The sequence below is a fragment of the Macaca mulatta genome, chromosome 4 (assembly GCF_049350105.2).
Source record: "Macaca mulatta isolate MMU2019108-1 chromosome 4, T2T-MMU8v2.0, whole genome shotgun sequence".
Lineage (NCBI taxonomy): Eukaryota > Metazoa > Chordata > Mammalia > Primates > Cercopithecidae > Macaca > Macaca mulatta.
In genome coordinates, this window is record NC_133409.1 from 68,624,705 (window position 1) to 68,637,922 (window position 13,218).

The 13,218-nt window shown below is 43.7% G+C and overlaps 1 pseudogene; it reads left to right on the forward strand.

Annotated features, from left to right (window-relative positions):
• Positions 1-3,780: 3,780 nt before the first annotated feature.
• On the forward strand, positions 3,781-6,056 carry LOC695485 (T-complex protein 1 subunit eta-like; annotated as a pseudogene).
• The last annotated feature ends 7,162 nt before the right edge of the window (positions 6,057-13,218 follow it).

A 13,218-nucleotide genomic window follows, 5' to 3' on the forward strand; every position in this document is an offset into this window, starting at 1 on the left:
TAGTCTAGACACCTTTGATAATGTCCATCATCTCTCAAAGGTCACAATGGTCCAGTCCTCTCATTTGCAAATTGGTATCTGGGGCTGTCATTCATGTAGATTAGGAAACCTGGGCTCACCGAGAGCAGTTAGGACTCCCTGATGTTCGTTCCTCCCCTAACTAGTGTTTGTTCTCTCTGGTTAGTCTGAAGATCATTCCCTTTGCCAAAAAAGAAATACTCAATGCCCAAGCACCTAAGTTTCCATGGCACCTATAAAATACTGGAAGCTGACAGTATTTCTGATTGAATAGGTGATAGGAAAGGGGTAGGGACCAGACACTGGAGAGGACTAGAGAGAAAGAAATAAAACTGTTTCTCTTTTCGGATGACATCAATGACTGTGTACGTAGTAAAGCTTTGTCTGCTAGATCCAACATCTGGATTAGTTCAGAGTTTGTTTTTATTGACTGCTTTTTTCCTTGAGTAACATTTTCCTGCTACTTTGCAGGTTGCACTGATTATTTTTGCTTTGTAAAACAAAACAAAACAACTACCCCAAAGCTTAATGGTTTAAAACAACAACCGTTTTGTGGGTTCTCATAGATTCTGTGGGTCAGGAAATTTGGAGAGGGCACAATAAGTATTGTTTGTCTCTGTTCCGTGGCTGGAAAGACCAGAAAGTGGTGACTCGATTCTTGGTGGAATTACATGGACATTCCTTTACTAGCATGTCTGATGCCGGGGTTAGGATGATTTGATATCTAGGCCCACTGGCTTTACTACCAACATGTGGCTTGGCTTTCTCACACCATTGGCCTGAGTGGTCTGACTAAACATCTCCCAAAATGCCTCACATCCCAACACTGTTGCACTGGGGATTAAGTTTCTGACATGTGAATTTTGGGGGACACATCCAGACTATAGCATCCACCAAGAATCAAGGGGAAAAGACAGAGACTCTGCCTCTTGATGGGAAGTGTGTCAAAGAATTGGCAACCATTTCTCAAAACCGCCATACTGTCCAGAGATTTTTCATTATTATATCTTGGCTATCACTGATGACACATTGTAGAAACTCTGGATTCTGTTATCTTCCTCCGAACTGTGTTGATTTTTGTTCCAGTAGGCAATTCAATGACCTGTTAACCATCTTGAACTTTAGAAGGCTTGGTTTTATGCTCTATTAGGTAAATCTGTGGATAGATCAGTTCCTGTGACTTTCTAAATGCAGCCTCAAAACTCTGTCTCCTCTGCTCATCTTGATAGGGATTGATTTTATGCTTTATTGGGTAGATCTCACTCTGGGACATGACCCTTATTTCTAAGCAATGGCCTTAGGATGTTCATGGTGTTAATAAAATACTAACAACATCTGTCCTCTCTCCTCCCCCAGTGTCCTGCAACACTGCTTTGCCTCTACTGTCTCTGTTTCAACCTCATAGCAGTGGTTCTCTGGCAGGCTTTAGGAAGTCTCACTCTGAGCATGCACCACTTGGCCAAAGACTCCCACACAGACTTCTGCCCCTCCTCTCCACTTACCAATTCCCTCTTCGGTGACCTGTCCTGCAAGTTCCAGCCACTTCAGCTGCCCCAAGCTCTGATCTCTCCCTTCTATGCTTAGCGAGACCCCTGTGCTCTGCTTGGACTTCAGCTCATTGCACCATGGGGAACTGTCCCCAGGCAGACAGTTGTAGAACTCACCATGGGAATTTCCCCTCTCTCAAGGATAGCAGTCTTGCACTGTCTGTTGTCCACTGCCTGACAATAGCTGCATATTTTCTTTATTCCTGGGATGCAAGGTGGTTTAACATACGCATAGTAATAAATATGATTCACCACATAAGCAGAATTAAAAGCAAAAACCATATGATCATCTCAATCGATGCAGAAAAAGCTTTCAATAAAATCCAACATACATTCATGGCAAAAACTCTCAACAAACTAGTCATTGAAGGAACGTACCTCAAAACAATAAGAGCCGTCTATGACAAACCCACAGCCAACATCATACTGAATGGGCAAAAGCTGGAAACATTCCCCTTAAGAACAGGAACAAGACAAGGATGCTCACTCTCACCACTTCTATTCAATATAGCACCAGCAGTCATAGCCAGAGCAATCAGGCAACAGAAACAAAGAAAAGACATCCAAATAGGAAAAAAAATCAAGCTCTCTCTCTTTACTGTTCATATGATAATAACTAGAAAACCTTAAAGAGTCTGCCAAAAGACTCCTAGAATTGATAAATGATTTCAGTAAAGTTTCAGGATACAAAATCAATGTACAAAAATTAGTTATTCTATACACCAATAACGTTCAAGCTGAGAGCCAAATCAAGAATGCAATCCCATTTACAACATACACACACCCCTAGGAATACATCTAACCAAGGAGATGAAAGATCTCTACAGGGATAACCACAAAATCCTGCTGAAAGAAATCATAGATGACACAAGCAAATGGAAGAACATTCCATGCTCATAGGTTGAAAGAATCAGTACCATTAAAGGTGGCCATGCTGCCCGAAGCAATCTAAAGATTGAATGCTATTCCTATCAAACTTCCAATGTTGTTTTTCACACAATTAGAAGGAAACTATTCTAAAATTCATATGCAACTCAGAAACAGCCCCATTAGCCAAAGCAATCCTAAGAAAAAAAAAAAAAAAAAGCAGAGGCATCACATCCCCTGACTTCAAGCTATCCTGTAAGACTATAGTAACCAAAACAGCACAGTACTGGTACATAGTGAGAACATGCAGTATTTGGTTTTCGGTTGTTGCATTAATTCACTTAGGATAATGGCTGGAACAGAATAGAGAATCCAGAAATAAAGCTGCACATCTGCAGCCATCTGATCTTTGACAAAGTTGACACAAACAAGCAATGGGAAAATGTACTCCCTATTCAATAAATGGTGCTGGGATAGTTGGCTATTTATATGCAGAAAAATTTTTAAATTTTATTTGAGGAATCTTGCTTTTGTCGCCCAGGCTACAATGCAGTGGCATGATCTCAGCTCACTGCAACTTCCGCCTCCTGGGTTCAAGCAATTCTCCTGCCTCAGCCTCTTGAGTAGCTGGGATTACAGGTGCCTGCCACTATGCTGAGCTAAATTTTGTGTTTTTAGTAGAGATGGAGTTTCATCATGTTGCCCAGGCTCGTCTCGAACTCCTGACCTCAGGTGATCCACCTGCCTTGGCCTCCCAAAACGCTGGGATTACAGGTGTGGGTCACCACGCCCGGCCGGATTGAAGATTTAAATATGAGACCTCAAACTATAAGAATCCTAGAAGAAATTTTCAGAAATACCATTCTGGACATTGGGAAAGAATTTATAACAAGTCCTTAAAAGCAATTGCGACAAAACCAAAAATTGACAAGTGAGACCTAATTAAACTGAAGTGCTTCTGCAGGGCAAAAAGAAACTATCAACAGAGTAAACAGACAACCTACAGAATGGGAGAACATATTTGCAAGCTGTACAGCCAACAAAGATCTAATATTCAGAATCTATAAGAAACTTAATTCAACAAGCAATAACCAAATAATCCCATTAAAAAGTGGGCAAAAATCATGAACAGACAATTCTCAAAAGAAGAAATACAAGTGGTCAACAAACATGAAAAAATTCTGAACATCTCTAATCATCAGAGAAATGCAAATCAAAACCACAGTGAGATACCATCTCATACCAGCCAGAATGGCGATTATTAAAAAGTAAAAAATTAGGTGGGTTGTTGGGCAGACCGGTCACAGAGAAGAGAGGAGAGTAACAGGCTGCTGAATAAGCTTCCAAAATGATGCCCACACTAGTCATCCTATTGAAAGAGGGAACTGATAGCTCCCAAGGCATCTCCCAGCTTGTGAATAACCTCAGTGCCTGCCAGGTGATTGCTAAGGCTGTAAGAACCACTCTGGGTGCCCATGGCATCGACGAGCTTATTGTGGATGGCAGAGGCAAAGCAACAATTTCTAATGAAGTGGCCATAATTCTGAAACTTCTTCATGTTGTCCATCCTGCAACAAAGACTTTAGTGGACATTACCAAATCCCAAGACACTGAGGTCAGTGATGGCACCACCTCACTGACGTTGCTGGCTGCAGAGTTTCTGAAGCAGGTGAAACTGTAGGTGAAGGATGGTTTACACCCTTAGCTCACATTCGAGCTTTCTGCATAGCCACCCAGTTGGCAGTTAACAAGATCAGAGAGATTTGCTGTGACTGTGAAGGAGGGAGATAAAGTGGAGCAGAGGAAGCTTCTGGAGTAGTGTGCTAGGACCGCTCTGAGCTCCACGCTGATCTCGCAGCAGAAATTTTCTTTGCTAAGATGGTGGTGGAGGCAGTGATGATGCTCAATGATTTGCTGCAGCTTAAAATGATTGGAATCAAGAAGGTACAGGGTGGAGCCCTCGAGGATTCTCAGTTGGTAGCTGTTGTTGCATTCAAGAATACTTTCTCTTATGCTGGGTTTGAAATGCAACCCCTTCAAAAATACTACGACCCCAAGATTACCTTTTTTTTTTTTTTTTTTTTTTTGACATGGAGTTTTGCTCTTGTCGCTCAGGCTAGACTGCAGTGGCCTGATCTCGGCTCACTGCAACGTCTGCCTTCTGGGTTCAAGTGATTCTCCTGCCTCAGCCTCCTGAGTACCTGAGATTATAGGCATGCACCACCACATCTGGCTAATTTTTGTATTTTTAGTAGAGACGGGGTTTCACCATGTTGGTCAGGCTGGTCTCAAATTCCTGACCTCATGATCTGCCCACCTCGGCCTTTCAAAGTGCTGAGATTACAGGCATGAGCCACCATGCCTGGCCAAGATTGCCCTTTTGAATACTGAGCTCCAGTGGAAAGCTGAGAAAGATAATACTGAGATAAGAGTCCACACAGTTGAGGATTATCAGATTGTTGATGCCGAGTAGAACATTCTCTATGACAAGTTAGAGAGGATCCATCATTCTGGAGCCAAAGTTGTCTTGTCCAAACTCCCCACTGGGGACGTGGCCACCCAGTACTTTGCTGACAGGGACATGTTCTGTGCTGGCCGAGTACCTGAGGATAATCTGAAGAGGATGGTGATGGCCTGTGAAGTCTCAATCCAGACCAGTGCGAATGCTTTCTCAGCAGATGTGTTGGGTCGATGCTAGGTGTTTGAAGAGACCCAGATTTAAAGGTGAGAGGTACCATTTTTTTATTGGCTGCCCCAAGGCCAAGACATGCACCTTCATCTTCTGTGGCGGTGCCAAGCAGTTTATGGAGGAGACAGAGCGGTCCCTGCATGATGCCATCAGGAATGAGTCAGTGGTGGCTGGTGGCGGCGTCATTGAGAGGGAGCTCTTTACCTTCAGGATTCTCCAAGGGCTATTCCAGGAAAACAGCAGCTCTTGATTGGGGCATATGCAAAGGCCTTGGAGATTACCCCACACCAGCTGTGCAATGAGGCTGGCTTTGATGCCACAAAGATTCTTAACAAGCTGCAGGCTCAGCACGCCTGGGGGCACGAGATATGAGGTGGACATCAAAATGGACATCAAAAACGAGGACATTGCTGACAACTTTGAGGCCTTCTCAAAGCTGGGAGCCAGCTATGGTATGGATCAATGCCCTGGTAGTATTCTTTCTGTTTTGGCTCAGTTCACCTTTCAGCCTTTCCGACTGCTCTCCTTGTGGCATCCATGACTGGAAGATTTGCTTTCCCTGAATTCATTCTATGCATCTCTGCTTCTGTGCCTTTGTTTATGTTTCCTCCCAGCTGGAGTGTCCCTGCTGTCCTCTGAATTAGTTGTATTTATCCTTTGGACCTCCACTGAGCTTTACCTTTCATGTCACTTTTGTTCTTTCTTCTCAAGATCTGGTTTTGTCCTCACCATGCTGAGATCCCAAATTTCAGAGACGGTTTCCTTCCTCTTTCCCTGTAGCACAAAGCCATATTAGTAAACAGTTGCTCAGGAAATATTTGTAGCCTGGGTGAATCAGGCCCACCTGGTAAAATGTAAGGATATCTGCACTTTCACTTTTATAGCTCCCTCTGGTTCTCACTAGGGTGTTTTTTTTTTTTTCCCTTCAGCATATTTCATTTTCTTTTGAGCAGTCCTCAACTTCCAGAAAGGTACCTGAAGAGAAAGTATCTTCTTTCCTCTATTCAGTGGGGAGACTTGGCAAACACCCAAGCTTTGTCCAAGGCCTGGGACTGAATGAACACCGAGATCCTGTACAAGGTACTGGATTGTGTTCTTCCTTCAGGTCTCCTCTCCTCCTTTCTCTCCCTGTGGCTCACCTCTTTGGAAGCACTAGAAAGATGCCCTTGCTGTGCTTCTGTGTGTTCTATGTTCTCGGGAGAGGTGACAATGCCAGTTTCTCTCTCTTTCTATTTCACACATCCTATTCAATGTTTTCTTCTTCCTGGAAGAGTAAGGAAGCTGTGTTTATCTGGAGACCACGGCACCACAGTTGAAGACTGACATTGCTGCACCCTGATATTTCTAAAGAAACTTCAGTATTTCAATCTGATATATTTGAAATATCAATGTCTCGAACCTGAGAACTGGGTCTTGGGGAGAATTAGTGCTTAGATGTCTGATGTTGGAGCTGCTGCACACCAGGCCATGGCTGAGAGTATGTGAGCCACGCCTTGCCCTTTTCTGAGGCCAGGGACGTGGATGGAGATAGACAGCAGGCAAGGTGGTGCTGAAGAACACAGTGCCTTGCCTCCATTGTAGACTTGAATAGGTGGGAGGCAAGGACAGGAGGCAAAGAGCCCCACTGCCCTTGGCATCATCCAAAGCATTGTCTGTTGAAAGCAGGTCCTAGTTTTGTGTCTTTTGTTAATACCTGAATCCTTGACAAAAGAAAAGTGGTTTTGATGATTTGAAGAAGTAAGGGTGATTTTGACAGAAAATATATTTTAAAAATTTTGGTTGGGCATGGTGGCTCACACCTTTAATCCTAGCACTTTGGGAGGCCAAGGCGGGCGGATCACAAGGTCAAGAGATCGAGACCATCCTGGCCAACATGGTGAAACCCTGTCTCTACTAAAAATACAAAAATTAGCTGGGCATGGTGGTGCATGCCTGTAGTCCCAGCTACTCAGGAGGCTGAGACAGGAGATTTGCTTGAACCTGGGAGGCAGAGTTTGCAGTGAGCCAAGATCGGGCCACTGCTCTCCAGCCTGGCAACAGAGAGACTCCGTCTAAAAAAAAATTTTTTTTCTTTTTTTGACCAATTGCAATAGTTATCATCAAGCCAATTTCCATAGCCTGCCACCAAGGGGAGGTGGTATAGCATGAATCATTCTGAATGCTTCATCTTTGAAGTGTTTGCCTATTGCTGTTACCATCTCAGAGGAAGTAAATGGGCATGGTGAGACTCCTAAGATGACAGGGTTTTCTTTTTGGCCAAAGCTGGTATCTGACTTGCCACATTCCTCTGAGTCTGGAGCAGCTGCAGGGGTGGGAGAATGCCAGCCCAGAGTCAGTCCATCGGGGTTACATTTCCTAGGACCGCTGCCTTCATCTATGTAAGGCCTGTTACTTTCAGAACTTGCAGCTTCCCAGGGTGTGGTAGAAATCTTGGTCATTGAATGTAAAGGGGCTTAATAAAGGGCATAGATATTTTTCAAAAATGAAAATAACTATTTTCTTATTATAAGTGATATGCTTTTATAAAGATCATAGGAAAACTAGAAAAAATTAGAATGTAGAAAATTGCAAAATAAACTTCATTAGAGATATTTTGATATGTATCTTTTCAGTGTCTTTTCAAAAAATTTTTTAAATAGAGATGAGGTCTCACTATATTGCCCAGCTGAAACTCTTGAGCTCAAGGGATCCTCCCACCTCAGCTTCTCAAAGTGTTGGGAATACAGGTGTGAGCCCCCGTACCCAGCCAATTCACAAAATTTTTTGAAGAGCAAATGTGGTATCATCGATACATTCTGTTAGATTGTCTTTTTTAAAAAACCTAATGTAATTTGCTTGTCTTTTTATATCTGTAAATGTAGCTCAACACAATTATACCTTTTGTGAATGTATTATATCTTAAAATTTACATTTTATCTTACATTTTACATGCATTTTCCCAAATCTTCATGTTTTCCATCTGCAAAGGTAATACATTGATTATAAAAAATTAAAACGTTACATAGAAATATACCATTATCTACCTACCAGATAACTATTATTAATAATGTGTGTTTATTTTTCCAGAAATTAAAAAAATCTATCTGATGCATGAGTATTGTAAATAAAACTTTAAAAACATTTGAGTGTCAAGTCTTATGTTGGGCTCTGGGGACAGAGATGAAAGAGAGCCCTGGAAAGCTTTACAGTTCAACCAGGGAAAGATTAATGTGCCAATAAATCACTGATATCTTGTTAAAATTCAGATTCTGATTCTGTAGGTCTGGAATGGGGCCCACATTCTTCATTTCAAACGAAGTCCCAGCTAATGTCGATGCTGACAGTCCAAGGACCAGGCTTTGGGTTGCAGAGATTTAAGTTGCAATACAATAATAAAAGTGTTATAGTTAAGGTAAAAACAGGTGCTGTGGGAGACTAGAGGTGATAACTAATTGCCTGTGGGACTCCTTGGTGACAGTAACATTTGAGGTAGGCCTTGAAGGGAATTTTACGTGGGGCTAGGAGAGGGGTGCAGGGCATTCCATGCACAGGGGACAGTCTAAGCAAAGGCAGTGTTTGAGGTAGAATGGAAGCCAACACTGGATGAAAGTTTGCTGCATGCCAGACATTGGGCTTGTTGCCTTTACCCACCAGAACTGGCAAATAATAGTGCAGTATCGCAGATAATGAGTTCATAGAAGGATGGAAGGATGGTAGGAAATGGGTCAGGAAGGGTGGACTGGAACCAAATTGCGAAGAGGATTGTGAATCCCAGCTCAAGCGTTTGTATTTTGCTCTACAAATGGGAGTTGCTTGCTTATGTGTATGTATGTATAATAAAGAGGTTTATTTATTTATTTATTTATTTATTTATTTATTTGAGACGGAGTCTTGCTCTGTCACCCAGGCTGGAGTGTAGTGGCGCGATCTTGGCTCACTGCAAACTCCGTCTCCCGGGTTCATACCATTCTCCTGCCTCAGCCTCACCAGTAGTTGGGACTACAGGTGTCTGCCACCACGCCTGGCTAATTTTTTGTATTTTTAGTACAGACGGGGTTTCACCATGTTAGCCAGATGGTCTCAATCTCTTGACCATGTGATCCACCCACCTTGGCCTCCCAAAGTGCTAGGATTATAGGTGTGAGCCACCTCACCTGGCCAATAAAGAGATTTTTAAACTTCCCTCATAGAAACAAGAAATGGCTAAGTAGAAACAAGCATGTTTATAGTGCTCAGTAATAACTATATAGTATTTAAGTATAATTGTTATTCTTTTTATTTTGTTCCCTCTTAGCTTTTTGTCTGTTAAAATGCCATCCTTTTCACTGTTCTTTTTAAATTTAAAATCCTTTTTGTTTATTTTTTTGAGATGGAGTCTCACTCTGTCACCAAGGCTGGAGCGCAGAGGCGCAATCTTAGCTCACTGCAATCTGTGCCTCCTAGGTTCATGTCATTCTCCTGCCTCAGCCTCCCAAGTAGTTGCAATTACAGGTGAACTACCACCATGCCCGGCTAATTTTTGTATTTTTAGTAGAGACAAGGTCTCATTATGTTGGCCAAGCTGGTCTTGAACTCCTGACCTCAAGTGATCTGCCTGCTTCCGCCTCCCAAAATGCTGGGATTACAGGTGTGAGCTACTGCACGCCGCACCCGGCCTGCTTTATTTTTTGAGTAAGTGATACATCAATATTGTAAAAAAGGTATGCAAGAGCATATTTAGACTGGGCACAATGGCTTATCCCAGCACTTTGGGAGGGCGAGGTGGGAGGGTGGCTTGAGGTCAGGAGTTTAGACCAGCCTGAGCAACATAGTGAGACTCTGTCTCTACAAAAAAATAAAAGAGGGCCGGGCGTGGTGACTCATACCTGTAATCTCAGCACTTTGGGAGGCCCAGGCTGGCAGATGAGGTCAAGAGATTGAGACCATCCTGGCCAACATGGTGAAACCCCGTCTCTACTAAAAACACAAAAATTAGCTGGGTATGGTGGCGCGCACCTTTAGTCCCAGCTGCTAAGGAGGCTAAGGCAGGAGAATTGCTTGAACCTGGGAGGTGGAGGTTGCAGTGAGCCGAGATCATGCCACTGCACTTTAGCCTGGGCGACAGAGTGAGACTCTGTCTTAAATAAATAAATAAATAAATAAAATAACACAAAATAAATAAATAAAAGAGTCATGTGTGGTGGTGTGTGCCTATAGTCCTAGCTATTTGAGAGGCTGAGGCGGGAGGATCACTTGAGCCCGGGAGTTTGAGGTTACAGTGAACCATGATCATACCACTTCACCCTAGCCTGGGCAACAGAGTGAGGCCCTGTCTCTAAAAGAACAATGGTATATTCAGTTAAAAAGTCTTCTCCCCCAGTTTCCCAATTCCCTTCCCTGAAAACAACCCATATTGGATGTTTCTTGTGTATCCTTCCAGAAATACTATTTGCCTGTGTGAGTGTGGTGGGCAGGTGTCCTCAAAGGCAGCCCCCAGTGCTCCGACCTGTGGTGTTCATGCCCCTGTGTACTCCCCTCCCCTTCCATACGGGCTGGACTTACAGATATACTTCTCATGAATAGAATACTACACAAGTGTTGGATGTCACTTCTGAAATAGGTAAAAAAGACTGCAGCTTCCATCTTGGGTGTGCTCTCTCTCTGGGATCAGCCATCCTGGGGAAAGGCAGCTGCGATGCTGTGAGGCAGCCCTGTGGAGAGACTCGTGTGAGAGACCAATGCCTGCCGACAACCATATGAGTGAACTTGGAAACAGATCCTCCCTCCCAGCTGAACCTTCTGATGGGTCCACAGCTGCAGCTGACAGCTTGACTACAGCTCTTGAAGATCCCAGCCAAAGGCGGCCAGCCAAGCTCTGCCCAGATTCCTGATCCATGTACACTGGGATAATAAATGTTCCAAATCACTGAGTTTGGGGGCCATTTGTTCCACAGCAATAGATAATCACTACAACAAAGAAACCTCCCTTCGTTTTATATGAATGGTAACATACCATATACCCACTTTTGCACCTTGTTCTTTCCTACTTACTGGAGTTCATTCTATATAAAGAGCTTCCTTACATTTTTTTTTTTTAAAAACAGTTGCACAGATTTCTGTTGTGTGGGTAAACTATAATTTACTTAAATAGCCCCTTAGGGTAGACATTTGTTTCCAAAGTCTTAATATCTATTGATTTTATAATAGCAACCCCCCTGCACTCCCACTCTTGTTCATTAGGCCTTCCCCCGATCCCCTGGAATTTTCCATTTAGCTAATCCCACCACCTTCCAACAACAAAAAAAAATTGTCAGTATTTTTACTGGAATCATTAAATTGATAACTAATTCAGGGAGCGTCACCACAATGGGAATACTTCTGGTGCTCCTCCTTTATGTATGCCACTGGCTTATGAATGAAGACATCAATGTGAGTTTTGTTCTCTGTTTCTCCTCAGCTGGGTCAGAACCTCTTGCTCTGTCTGTGTAAGACAGTCTTGGGATGAAATGAAGAGTTTTGGTTTCCCTCTATCCTGTCCCTCCCCACCCACATCTAGAAACTGACCTTCAGATTCTTCTCTCAGAGAACGGGTTGTCTCAAGCTGCTGGGTTGCCTGGGCCCTAAAGAGAAGGACTCCTGCCTGCCCAAGGAGAGCCCAGGCTCTATGGGGATTGTATTACATCTGACTTTAATTGGGATGAGAAGCCAGGTACCTTCCCAACCTGCTCAAACATTGGATCATTTATAATTCCATTTCCCTATGAGAAGGGAGGGAGAGTGCACATTTCAGGGAGCAGGTTTGGGGATAAGGGGAAGGAGAGAACCTAGACCTGGGTTCAAGTCTCAGCTCAGCCTTTAGCTAGCCATTACTTGGGCAAATAATTTCCCCTAAGTCTATTTTCTCATCTGTATAGTACAAGTGATGATATGTCCTTACAGGGTTGTAAGGTTTAAGTGAGAGGAGTAGTGAGGGCTTTTGGTACATTTATCAGCATTTAAGGGATTGAAATTCACTTAAGCTTTATTAGTCACTCACTAAGTGTATAGCTCTGTGCTAGGCTCTTTAATATCTTTTTAAACCCTCAACAAGTATTGAAACAAGTATACTTACTTCCATCAGGTAGATGAGGAGACTGAGACAGAGACCTGGTAAGTTTTCTAAATGCTCGTAATGTGATGAAACATCTGCAAAACTCAACTATAAATTCCTGGCCACTGCCAAGCAGAGGATGCTGTTTTCCAGGCACGTTTTGTCCAGCTGGTGGCTCTGTCCCCTTACCCAGTTTCCATTTTTGCACTTGCCTCTTTAAACTTCTGATTTGATTTGAAAGTGTTGTTGCCAGAATTTGCACCAGGGCTTGCTTGGTTCTGGTGCAAGGTGCTTTCCCCCACACCACTGATCCCTCTCTGCCACGGAAGGCAAGAGCATGTCTAACATCTACTCAGCGGTAACAAGAGTGAGGTTTTCTGATACCCAGCCCTGCACAGGACATGGATCCTGCAGTGCAGAGCTACCCCCATCCAACTTGGCAGTGACACATGAAGTATCCAAGCCTCTTCCAGGACAGTCGCAACCTTGCCAGTTACCCTCCCTTCTGATCCCATAACCAAGAGGGTTGGAGCAAATCCTGGCATGGTTCACCAGAGTCTTACACTTTCGCCCTTGATGCCAGGGCCTGGTAGGGGAAAGCCAGTGCTTCTGAAGGAATGACAGGGGTACCCTTTCCAGGCACTCTCCTCCTCCCCATCCTTCCTGGAAGGCTTCTTCTTGGTTTCCACATAGACCAAAGGAAAGTCATTTTTCCGAGACTATAGGGCCTCAGCCCAGAGATTCCGATCTAGTATGTATGGGGAGGGGCCAGATATCTGCACCCTTAATAAGTACCCTTCATTCTGTTGCAGGGCCATTCCTTAAGAAAGAGCCTTCATCCTGAGAAAAAGCAGCAGTTAGCACAGAGATTGATGGCTGGGTAGAGTAGCCACAAAGACGGCCCTTCTCTGGGGAAGAAACACCTTCATAATGTCCTCACTGCACCTCTCCTTCCCTTTTTGTTGACAGTCCTCAAGTCCAACAGGTACCTCAGCAGCATTGCTCCCCCCGCCCCTCCATGCTGTTTGGGTGGGATGGTCATAACCTAT